At 47.8% G+C, this 12,399-nt stretch overlaps 1 protein-coding gene and 1 long non-coding RNA gene across 2 annotated transcripts in view; one reads left to right on the forward strand and one right to left on the reverse strand.

Moving 5' to 3' along the window:
• LOC120991124 (zinc finger protein 585A-like) overlaps positions 1-12,399 on the reverse strand; it is a 2,129,672-nt gene that overhangs the window by 262,462 nt on the left and 1,854,811 nt on the right. The gene's annotated exons all lie outside the window — the stretch shown is intronic.
• Positions 1,945-8,878, forward strand: LOC120991205. The gene is made up of 3 exons (XR_005776558.1): positions 1,945-2,003; positions 8,396-8,528; positions 8,831-8,878. It is a non-coding gene; the product is annotated as an uncharacterized LOC120991205 (long non-coding RNA).

Raw genomic sequence — 12,399 nt, forward strand, 5'->3', positions numbered from 1 at the left:
ACTAGGGGGCCAAAAAGGTCCTTACCAGTTATGGGAAATAGACAGCTGCTGCAGAGCCGGCTAAATCCCATGACTGGGGAGGACCTCACCACTAGGGGGCCAAAAAGGTACTTACCAGTTATGGGAAATAGACAGCTGCTGCAGAGCCGGCTAAATCCCATGACTGGGGAGGACCTCACCACTAGGGGGCCAAAAAGGTCCTTACCAGTTATGGGAAATAGACAGCTGCTGCAGAGCCGGCTAAATCCCATGACTGGGGAGGACCTCACCACTAGGGGGCCAAAAAGGTCCTTACCAGTTATGGGAAATAGACAGCTGCTGCAGAGCCGGCTAAATCCCATGACTGGGGAGGACCTCACCACTAGGGGGCCAAAAAGGTCCTTACCAGTTATGGGAAATAGACAGCTGCTGCAGAGCCGGCTAAATCCCATGACTGGGGAGGACCTCACCACTAGGGGGCCAAAAAGGTACTTACCAGTTATGGGAAATAGACAGCTGCTGCAGAGCCGGCTAAATCCCATGACTGGGGAGGACCTCACCACTAGGGGGCCAAAAAGGTCCTTACCAGTTATGGGAAATAGACAGCTGCTGCAGAGCCGGCTAAATCCCATGACTGGGGAGGACCTCACCACTAGGGGGCCAAAAAGGTACTTACCAGTTATGGGAAATAGACAGCTGCTGCAGAGCCGGCTAAATCCCATGACTGGGGAGGACCTCACCACTAGGGGGCCAAAAAGGTCCTTACCAGTTATGGGAAATAGACAGCTGCTGCAGAGCCGGCTAAATCCCATGACTGGGGAGGACCTCACCACTAGGGGGCCAAAAAGGTACTTACCAGTTATGGGAAATAGACAGCTGCTGCAGAGCCGGCTAAATCCCATGACTGGGGAGGACCTCACCACTAGGGGGCCAAAAAGGTCCTTACCAGTTATGGGAAATAGACAGCTGCTGCAGAGCCGGCTAAATCCCATGACTGGGGAGGACCTCACCACTAGGGGGCCAAAAAGGTACTTACCAGTTATGGGAAATAGACAGCTGCTGCAGAGCCGGCTAAATCCCATGACTGGGGAGGACCTCACCACTAGGGGGCCAAAAAGGTCCTTACCAGTTATGGGAAATAGACAGCTGCTGCAGAGCCGGCTAAATCCCATGACTGGGGAGGACCTCACCACTAGGGGGCCAAAAAGGTACTTACCAGTTATGGGAAATAGACAGCTGCTGCAGAGCCGGCTAAATCCCATGACTGGGGAGGACCTCACCACTAGGGGGCCAAAAAGGTCCTTACCAGTTATGGGAAATAGACAGCTGCTGCAGAGCCGGCTAAATCCCATGACTGGGGAGGACCTGACCACTAGGGGGCCAAAAAGGTCCTTACCAGTTATGGGAAATAGACAGCTGCTGCAGAGCCGGCTAAATCCCATGACTGGGGAGGACCTCACCACTAGGGGGCCAAAAAGGTCCTTACCAGTTATGGGAAATAGACAGCTGCTGCAGAGCCGGCTAAATCCCATGACTGGGGAGGACCTCACCACTAGGGGGCCAAAAAGGTACTTACCAGTTATGGGAAATAGACAGCTGCTGCAGAGCCGGCTAAATCCCATGACTGGGGAGGACCTCACCACTAGGGGGCCAAAAAGGTCCTTACCAGTTATGGGAAATAGACAGCTGCTGCAGAGCCGGCTAAATCCCATGACTGGGGAGGACCTGACCACTAGGGGGCCAAAAAGGTCCTTACCAGTTATGGGAAATAGACAGCTGCTGCAGAGCCGGCTAAATCCCATGACTGGGGAGGACCAGGTCCCTCCCAGTCATGGGATTTAGTCACAACCCACATAGAGCAGGCTATTTCCTAGGCAGCAGAAGGACCAGGTCCTTTTGCTTCCTAGGATTTAGACTCTACCCTCTCCAGAGCCCATACATTGTAGGCTTTACCCAGCAGCAGGTCCTGGTCGGTAGTCAGAGCTCTTGTTCTCTCTGGTATCAGCCATTCCTCCAGCCTGCAGGTAAGATGAGCTGTGAGGAGACAGTGTGGTGGAGAGCTCAGACATGTCACCTCTGGAGATTCTCCTCCATTACACACAAGGAATCCTTCTCTGCTCCTCAGCTTAGTATGATGGGGGAGTAGTAGTGGTGGCTAGTCATCATGCGGTGGCCCCTGACTGTCCAGGTGAGAGGCCCCTGCATCTAGGAGGAGAATAAATGGAGCGGGGGCCCGGCCTGAGCTCAGCTCTCTCCAGTCTCTTCTCTAAGGCTGGTTTCACACGGGCGTTGCGGGAAAAGATGCGTGTGCGTCGCGGGAACATGCACGATTTTTCTGCGCGAGTGCAAAACATTGTAATGCGTTTTGCACGAGCGTGAGAAAAATTGCCATGTTTGGTTTGGGTTAGGTGTTGTGTAGATTGTATTATTTTCCCTTATAACATGGTTATAAGGGAAAATAATAACATTTTTAATACAGAATGCATAGTACAATAGGGCTGGAGGGGTTAAAAAAAATTAAAGAAATTTAACTTACCTTAATCCACTTGTAACGGGGTTCCGAAGGTACACTCGGTCCCCCATTAGCCGCAGAACTGCTCTGCTTAGCTTCGGGAACGAGGATCTGTGTTTTACCTCGTTCCCATGGCGGCTTTACTAGCTGGGTGGCTCCCTGCTCCTAAGTCTGCTTTGAGCGCCGAGCTGATCACTCGGTGCTCGACTGGTTGGTCTGTCGGTCATGTGACGCTGGCCACGTCACATGACCCTCACTCCCCACTATAAATACAGGCAGCCTGCTGGCCACAGGTTGCCTGTTAATTTAGGTTCCACCTGTGATTTGGTCTTTCCTGGCGTACTTCCCTCCTGCTGAATTCCTGACGATCCTCTGCCTGCTCCTTGTGTACTTTGCTGCTCTCCTGCTATTCTGACCCCGGCCTCCTCCTGACGATCCTCTGCTGACTCCTTTGGTACTTCACGTCTCTCCTGGTATTTATGACCCCGGCTTCTCCTGACAATTCTCTGCTTTCTCCATTTGTACTTTGTAGCTTTCCTGGTATTGACTCGGTCCATTCACGTCCTGTTGTTTGTCTGTCTGTCATCCCTGCACTTATTCCAAGTTAGGGATTGCCCTGGGTACCCTCTATGATGAACCAGACAGGGCTCTAGTAGCCGAGACGGTTTTAAAGGCACTGGTTCAGGGCAATCTACCAGCGGAGGATTATTGCACCCAATTCAGAAGGTGGTGTGTCCCCTCAGGATGGAACGAACTAGCCCTGAAGAGTCAGTTCAGGTCAGGTCTGTCTGATAAATTAAAGGATCTTCTGGTCAGTTATCAACTTCCAGAGACCTTAGAGGAGATGATGACCCTTGTTGTCCGACTTGACCGACGGGTTAGAGAGAGACGACAGGAACAACAGTTCTCCTCCCAGATGGTGGTCCAGCCAGAGGCCTATCCCAGAGACAATGCTGAGGTCTCCACCGAGGAACCCATGCAGGTTGGCATGACCCGAGGGAATCTTCACCGCAGACGTGGAGAATGTTTTTACTGTGGAGATCCTGACCATTGGATCAACCAGTGTCCTAAGAAGGTCCTCTCTGTCAAGTCTCCTAAGGCAAGGCAACCTAAAGACCAGGTACACCCTGAATTTTCTAAATGTAAGCTTTCGGTACCCATTACGATTTCTCTGGGAGTAGATAAATGGCCGGGTAAGGCCTTTATTGATTCTGGCTCAGCGGCTAGCTTTATTGACTCTGAGTATGCTGTAAGATTGGGTATTCCTATGTTTGCCTTACCAACTCCTATTCATGTCATGGCTATTGATGCTACTCCTCTTATTGGTGGTACAGTGAGCTTATGTACCTCCGAGATTTCTCTAACCGTGGGTGTGTGCCACTCAGAGAGATGTTCGCTTTTAGTCCTGGAGAACCTACCGGCTGAGGTGGTACTAGGGTTGCCTTGGCTCCGACTACATAACCCAACTATAGATTGGTCCAATGGGGAGTTGGTGAGATGGGGGGCTAAGTGTGACTCGTGCTTGTCCGTGGTACAGGCTGGGGTCTCAGTAAAGTCTGATCCTTTACCCTCTGTTGTTAGAGAATATTCTGATGTATTCTCATCACCAACCCCGGAGGTTCTACCCCCCCATAGACCTTATAATTGTACCATAGAGCTAGTAGAGGGGGCCAAGTTTCCTAAGGGACGAATTTATAATCTTTCTATGCCCGAACGCAAGGCCATGGAAGATTATATTAAGGAGAGCCTTGGTAAAGGGCATATTAGACCTTCTGTCTCTCCTATGGGGGCGGGGTTTTCTTCGTTAAGAAAAAAGATGGTGGTCTTAGGGCATGTATCATTTACCGGAGATTAAATAAAATCACTGTCCAGAATAGATACTCCCTCCCATTGATTCCGGATTTATTTAACCAGGTTCTGGGGCAACCCGGTTTTCCAAAATTGACCTGAAAGGGGCATACAATCTAATCCGAATCAAGGAGGGAGACGAATGGAAGACGGCGTTCAATACCCCGGTAGGACACTTTGAATATCAGATGATGCCTTTTGGACTCAGCAATGCCCCAGCTGTGTTCCAAAACTTCATGAATGACATTCTTAGGGAGTTCTTAGGTAAATTTGTTATTGTCTATCTTGACGACATTTTGATATTCTCTCCTGACTTCGAATCCCATGTGTCTCATGTTAAACAAGTATTAGAGGTGTTGAGGGAGAATCAGCTATCCGCTAAGCAAGAGGAAATGTGTCTTTGGTGTACAGGAGATTCTGTTTCTAGGGCATGTTCTGACTCCTCACGCCTTCAAGATGGATCCTGGTAAGGTACTAGCAATTAAGGAATGGGTAAGACCTTCATCCTTAAAGGCCTTACAATGGTTCTTAGGTTTCGCCAATTACTATCGTAAATTTATTATGAATTTTTCCGTAATTGCTAAACCGTTCACCGACCTTACTAAGAAAGGGGCGGATTTGGAGAATTGGTCTACTGAGGCCATTTCTTCATTTGAAAAATTAAAAAAGGCATTCAGTAGCGCTCCCATTCTGATCCAGCCTGATCAGGAGAAACCTTTTATTGTGGAGGTGGATGCGTCCGAGGACGGCGCAGGAGCAGTCATTTCACAAGGTCCTGCTAGCCTCACTAACCTGAGACCATGTGCCTTCTTCTCCAGGAAATTCTCTCCCACGGAGAGAAACTACGACATAGGGAATAAGGAGCTGCTGGCCATTAAATGGGCTTTTGAGGAGTGGAGGCATTTTCTGGAGGGGGCAAGGCATTGTGTAACTGTTGTCACTGATCATAAAAACCTTATGTTTCTCGAGTCTGCTAAGAGGTTGAATCCCCGTCAAGCCAGATGGGCTCTGTTTTTTACTCGTTTTTATTTTTCCATTACGTTCAGGCCGGGAAGTAAAAATGTGAAGGCGGACGCATTATCTCGGAGCTTCCAGGCTTTTCAACCTACTGAGGTACCATCTGAATCCATCCTACCAGCAAAAATCTTCTTAGCAGCTCTTACCCAGAATATCTCGGCTCGCATTAGGTCTGAACAACATCTGGCACCGGTATCCACCCCAACAGATAAGTTGTTTGTTCCCGTACAATTTCGTCTCCAGCTGTTGGGTGAGTGTCACGATTCTGCCTTTTGTGGACATCCGGGTGTTGAGGGCACTAAGGATCTGGTTTCTAGATCTTATTGGTGGCCCACTCTAACTAGGGATGTCAAGTCCTACGTGTCAGCCTGTGAGGTTTGTGCCAGGTCCAAGACACCTAGGACTCGCCCTGCTGGTAACCTACGACCCCTACCCATTCCCAGTAGACCCTGGTCCCATATCTCGATGGACTTTATAACTGACCTACCGCCGGCAGAGGGTAAGACTGTAGTTTGGGTAGTGGTCGATAGGTTTAGCAAGATGGTCCATTTCATTCCCCTGTCTAAACTCCCGAATGCCAAAACCCTGGCGTCTATTTTTGTGAAAGAAATTGTTCGATTGCATGGTATCCCGTAAAATATTGTTTCTGACAGGGGTGTGCAGTTTGTGTCCAAATTCTGGAGGGCCTTCTGTCAAAAATGTAAAATTTCATTGTCTTTTTCCTCTGCCTACCACCCTGAGAGTAATGGGCAGACTGAACGCCTTAATCAGTCTGTGGAACAATTCTTGAGGTTGTATGTTGCTGATGACCAGCAATTATGGGTGAAATTTCTTCCATTGGCTGAATTTGCTTTGAATAACCGTTTCAATTCTTCTGCTGGGGTTTCACCTTTCTTTTGTAACCATGGTTTCCATCCCCGTTTTCATTCTGGGTCATCCGTCTCCTCCTCTAACCCTGAGGCGGATAGGTTCTCCTCTGAACTGTGCACAGTTTGGGCCCGGGTTCAATCGAACTTAGAAAAGGCTCAAAGTTCTCAGAAACTCAAGGCCGATAGGAGACGTTCAGGGGGGGCGAATTTTCAGGTTGGGGATAAGGTATGGTTGTCCTCCAAGAATCTCTCTCTTAAGGTAGATTCTAAAAAGTTTGCTCCTCGTTTTATTGGACCATATAAGATCACGGAGGTGATTAACCCGGTATCATTTAGGTTGGAGCTGCCCGAGTCATTCCACATTCATAATGTGTTCCATAAATCTCTACCTAAAATATATTTTGAACCGGTAGTACCATCGAAAGCCTCGCCTCCGCCGGTTCTTGTTAATGATGCTGTCGAGTATGTGGTGTCTAAAATAGTGGATTTCAGGAAGGTGCATAATTCCTTGCAGTACCTGATTCACTGGAAGGTGTATGGACCTGAAGAGAGATCTTGGGTACCTGCCAGGGAGGTTCATGCTCCTAGACTTGTTCGAAAATTTCATTTAGAACACCCTGAAAGGCCATCGCCTGAAGTCTTGGGTCCGGTGGCCCCTCGTAAAAGGGGGGGGGGTACTGTAACGGGGTTCCGAAGGTACACTCGGTCCCCCATTAGCCGCAGACCTGCTGCTTAGCTTCGGGAACGAGGATCTGTGTTTTACCTCGTTCCCAGGGCGGCTTTATTAGCTGGGTGGCTCCCTGCTCCTAAGTCTGCCTTGAGCGCCGAGCTGATCACTCGGAGCTCGACTGGTTGGTCTGTCGGTCATGTGACGCTGGCCACGTCACATGACCCTCACTCCCCACTATAAATACAGGCAGCCTGCTGGCCACAGGTTGCCTGTTAATTTAGGTTCCACCTGTGATTTGGTCTTTCCTGGCGTACTTACCTCCTGCTGAATTCCTAACGATCCTCTGCCTGCTCCTTGTGTACTTTGCTGCTCTCCTGGTATTCTGACCCCGGCCTCCTCCTGACGATCCTCTGCTGACTCCTTTGGTACTTCACATCTCTCCTGGTATTTATGACCCCGGCTTCTCCTGACAATTCTTTGCTTGCTCCATTTGTACTTTGTAGCTTTCCTGGTATTGACTCGGTCCGTTCACGTCCTGTTGTTTGTCTGTCTGTCATCCCTGCACTTATTCCAAGTTAGGGATTGCCATCCAGTTGTCCCCTGTCATAAGGACTCGCGAGGCAAGTAGGCAGGGCCAGGGGTAAGGGTGGAGCGAAGTGGTCACTTCCCTCCCCCCGTGTGTGTGTGTGTACGCGACCGTTACACCACTTGTTCGTGCAGCCCGGCTTCTCTTCTGTCTTCTTCTTTGAGGAATAGGACCTTTGATGACGTCACTGCGCTCATCACATGGTCCATCACATGATCTTTCACCACAGGTCCTTTTCCTGTGCACAGAAAAGATGAAGACAGAAGAGAAGTCAGGCTGCGTGAACAAGTGGATTAAGGTGAGTTAAATAAATTTTTTTAACCCCTCCAGCCCTATTGTACTATGCATTCTGTATTAACAATGCTATTATTTTCCCTTATAACCATGTTATAAGGGAAAATAATAAAGATAAGGTCCCCATCCCGATCGTCTCCTAGCAACCATGCGTGAAAATCGCACCGCATCCGCACTTGCTTGCAGATGCTCGCGATTTTTACCCAGCCCCATTCACTTCTATAGGGCCTGCATAATATAGAACATGCTGCGATTTTCACGCAACCACAAATGATGCGTTAAAATAACCGCTCGTGTGCACAGCCCCATAGACGTGAATGGGTCCGGATTCAGTGCGGGTGCAAAGCGTTCACCTCACTCATCGTGCCCGCGTGGAAATCTCGCCCGTCTGAAAGAGGCCTAGGAGTTGTGGACACAGCTGAGCATAGCCCAGAGTTGGGACGAGCATCTATCAGACATTTATCTCCTGTGGAGCCACCAGAAATCTCCATGTTGCGGCCCCTCGAATCCATGTGGTGGGGGCTCTGAGAAGCGGGGCCCCTCCAGGCTCAGGAAGTGCGGTTCTGGAGGTGACATCTGGTCTTGTCCCCTGGATGATTTCCTCTCCTCTCCTCATAAAGGCGCCTGCAGTACTAGAAGCCTCCAGCTCCTCCAGTTCTCTCCTCTTCTCCTGAATGACCACCAAGGATAGACAGGAAGGAAATCAGCAGAATAATATTAGACCTCACCTTGGAGATCATCTCCCTGCTAGAGGTAAACTTTTCTAGATTTCTCTCCTCTTTATTGTATTCTGTAACAAGTCAGATATCAAGAAGGAGAATCCATCATAGGAAGAGTCCAGGGTCCTGGAGAATGGCCTCCAGACCTTCCAAGTGATGGAGAACCTGAAGATCAGACCCCAGTATGGTGAGTGATGTATCATGTGACCAGGGACCAATAGTCATGTAGGAACCATGAGAAGGTAAGTAGGCACGTTGTACCCAGGAGGAAAGGACCAGAGGTGAGCACATGGCCCCTAAAGGGTTTATTCCCTAAGTGTCTCTCTCCATCCACAGGAGTACACAATAGTGAAGAAGACATCGGGGGACTGTGTGACTCCCATCATCCATCTCCAGGAGTCAGGAGGGTGGAGCAGGACCCCTCACCCCATCACAGCGCCTCCCCCTCACCCCCTGATACATGAGCAGAAGATCCTAGAGTTCATCCACAAGATGATGGAGCTGCTGACTGGAGAGGTGACACTGCTGGGAATGCTGGGAAATTCTCCAGTAACAGCATTGGAGGGGTCTGGGTGATGACGGTGTTCTTGTGTTGTCAGGTTCCTATAAGGTGTCTGGAGGTCACTGTCTATTTCTCCATAGAGGAGTGGGAGTATATAGAAGGACACAAGGATCTGTACAAGGAGGCCATGATGGAGGAGCACCAGCCTCTTATATCACAGGGTAAGACCCGTCATGTGCAGTGTATACACTGTTGTGCCTTTTCATAAGTGTAAACATTTATACACTCACCTAAAGAATTATTAGGAACACCTGTTTTATTTCTCATTAATGCAATTATCTAGTCAACCAATCACATGGCAGTTGCTTCAATGCATTTAGGGGTGTGGTCCTGGTCAAGACAATCTCCTGAACTCCAAACTGAATGTCAGAATGGGAAAGAAAGGTGAGTTAAGCAATTTTGAGCGTGGCATGGTTGTTGGTGCCAGACGAGCCGGTCTGAGTATTTTACAATCTGCTCAGTTACTGGGATTTTCACGCACAACCATTTCTAGAGTTTACAAAGAATGGTGTGAAAAGGGAAAAACATCCAGTATGCGGCAGTCCTGTGGGCAAAAATGCCTTGTGGATGCTAGAGGTCAGAGGAGAATGGTACGACTGATTCAAGCTGATAGAAGAGCAACGTTGACTGAAATAACCACTCGTTACAACCGAGGTATGCAGCAAAGCATTTGTGAAGCCACAACATGCACAACCTTGAGGTGGATGGGCTACAACAGCAGAAGACCCCACCGGGTACCACTCATCTCCACTACAAATAGGAAAAAGAGGCTACAATTTGCACAAGCTCACCAAAATTGGACTGTTGAAGACTGGAAAAATGTTGCCTGGTCTGATGAGTCTCGATTTCTGTTGAGACATTCAAATGGTAGAGTCCGAATTTGGCGTAAACAGAATGAGAACATGTATCCATCCTCTGATGGCTACTTCCAGCAGGATAATGCACCATGTCACAAAGCTCGAATCATTTCAAATTGGTTTCTTGAACATGACAATGAGTTCACTGTACTAAAATGGCCCCCACAGTCACCAGATATCAACCCAATAGAGCATCTTTGGAATGTGGTGGAACGGGAGCTTCGTGCCCAGGATGTGCATCTCTCAAATCTCCATCAACTGCAAGATGCTATCCTATCAATATGGGCCAACATTTCTAAAGAATGCTATCAGCACCTTGTGGAATCAATGCCACGTAGAATTAAGGCAGTTCTCAAGGCAAAAGGGGGTCAAACACCTTATTAGTATGGTGTTCCTAATAATTCTTTAGGTGAGTGTATATGAGTATTCTAGTTATAATGGGTATTTATGGCCTATGAGAAGCCATGGTGGATCAAGTTCACTATTCTATATGGATTTTGTTTTTATGTAGGCCAAAATGAGTTCAAAGGAAGGTTACTGAGTATAAAAGGTTCTTCCTTGCAGATGTGTGCCAATCTGGAAGGGAGTGTTTCTTACCTCATCTCATGGATTTATGACAGGAGATAAGAATTCCCTGGACGCAGCTGGTACTAATTACCTATACAGTTAGGTATTTATTAATCAAGCAGAAAATCTGTGTATTCATATAATCAACCTTAGTTTTGTATAAAAAAATCAAAAAGACATATATTTCTTTATCTTATATTGTTATATATTCTGAAGGACCTTGATGTATCCAGTGTCTTGTATATATTTCTCGCTAGGAGAATATTCCTTTCTAAAACAGCGTTAATGAGGATTCGTTCAGAAGAAGCTGTGTTATTCTAACTAGCGCTTAATCACTGTAAGGCCTCTTTCACACGGGCGTTGCGGGAAAATGTGCTGGTGCGTTACGGGAACACCCGCGATTTTTCCGCGTGAGTGCAAAACATTGTAATGTGTTTTGCACTCGCGTGAGAAAAATCGCGCATGTTTGGTACCCAAACCCGAACTTCTTTACAGAAGTTTGGGCTTGGGTTAGGTGCTGGGTAGATTGTATTATTTCCCCTTATAACATGGTTATAAGGGAAAATAATAGCATTCTGAATACAGAATGAATAGTAAAATAGCGCTGGAGGGGTTAAAAAAATAAATAAAATAATTTAACTAACCTTAATCCACTTGCTCGCGCAGCCCGGCTTCTCGTTTGTCTCCTTCTTTGCTGAACAGGACCTGTGGTGAGCATTCATTCCAGGACCTGTGGTGACGTCACTCCGGTCATCACATAATCCATCACATAACCCATCACCATTGTAAAAGATCATGTGATGACCGGAGTGACGTCACCACAGGTCCTGGAATGAATGCTCACCACAGGTCCTGTTCAGCAAAGAAGGAGACAGACGAGAAGCCGGGATGCGCGAGCAAGTGGATTAAGGTGAGTTATATTATTATTATTTTTTTTTAACCTCTCCAGCGCTATTGTACTATGCATTCTGTATTCAGAATGCTATTATTTTCCCTTATAACCATGTTATAAGGGAAAATAATAATGATCGTCTCCTAGCAACCAGGCGTGAAAATCGCACCGCATCCGCACTTGCTTGCGGATGCTTGCGATTTTCACGCAACCCCATTCACTTCTATGGGGCATGCGTTGCTTGAAAAACGCAGAATATAGAACATGCTGCGATTTTCACGCAACGCACAAGTGATGCGCGAAAATCACCGCTCATGTGAACAGCCCCATAGAAATGAATGGGTCGGTATTCAGTGCGGGTGCAATGCGTTCAACTCACGCATCGCATCCGCGCGGAATACTCGCCCGTGTGAAAGGGGCCTTAGACAGCTAGAAGATACCCAACACCTGTGGTAGTATAGGCCTCAATTGTATTTCTTATCTATAACAATGGATTTATAGGTTGGGAAACTCTTGCTGGTTCCTCCAAGTCTGGATTATAATGGCGACATGTGTTGAATTAAATCCCTTATCGCTGATTTAAAGTACCGAGGTCAAATGTATAGAATGCAGGATGATGTCAGGCATGTATAAGTTAACCATTTCTAGTATGATGCTAATGGCTTATAAAACAGTGCCACCTAGCTGTAAGTAGGTATCATTACACCAGTAACAGAAACGTATTCTGGGAAATGCAGTGACATCATCAGCCATTATCATAGTTACACGTCCATCCGACATGATTGGAAAACTCTGCACTTTGTTTAAACTGATGATCTATCCTCTGGATAGATCATCAGCATCTGATCGGCGGGGGTCCAGGACCCCCGCCAATCAGTTGTTTAAGAAGGCAGCGGCGATATAGAAGCGCCGCAGCCATCTCACTGTTTACCGCTGGCCCAGTGACGTCACGACTAGTATCAACTTGCCTGGGCGGGACTAAGCTCTATTCAAGTGAACGGAGCTTAGCCGCGTCCAGGCAAGTTGA

Source organism: Bufo bufo, chromosome 2 (assembly GCF_905171765.1).
Source record: "Bufo bufo chromosome 2, aBufBuf1.1, whole genome shotgun sequence".
In the NCBI taxonomy this organism is placed as follows: Eukaryota; Metazoa; Chordata; class Amphibia; order Anura; family Bufonidae; genus Bufo; species Bufo bufo.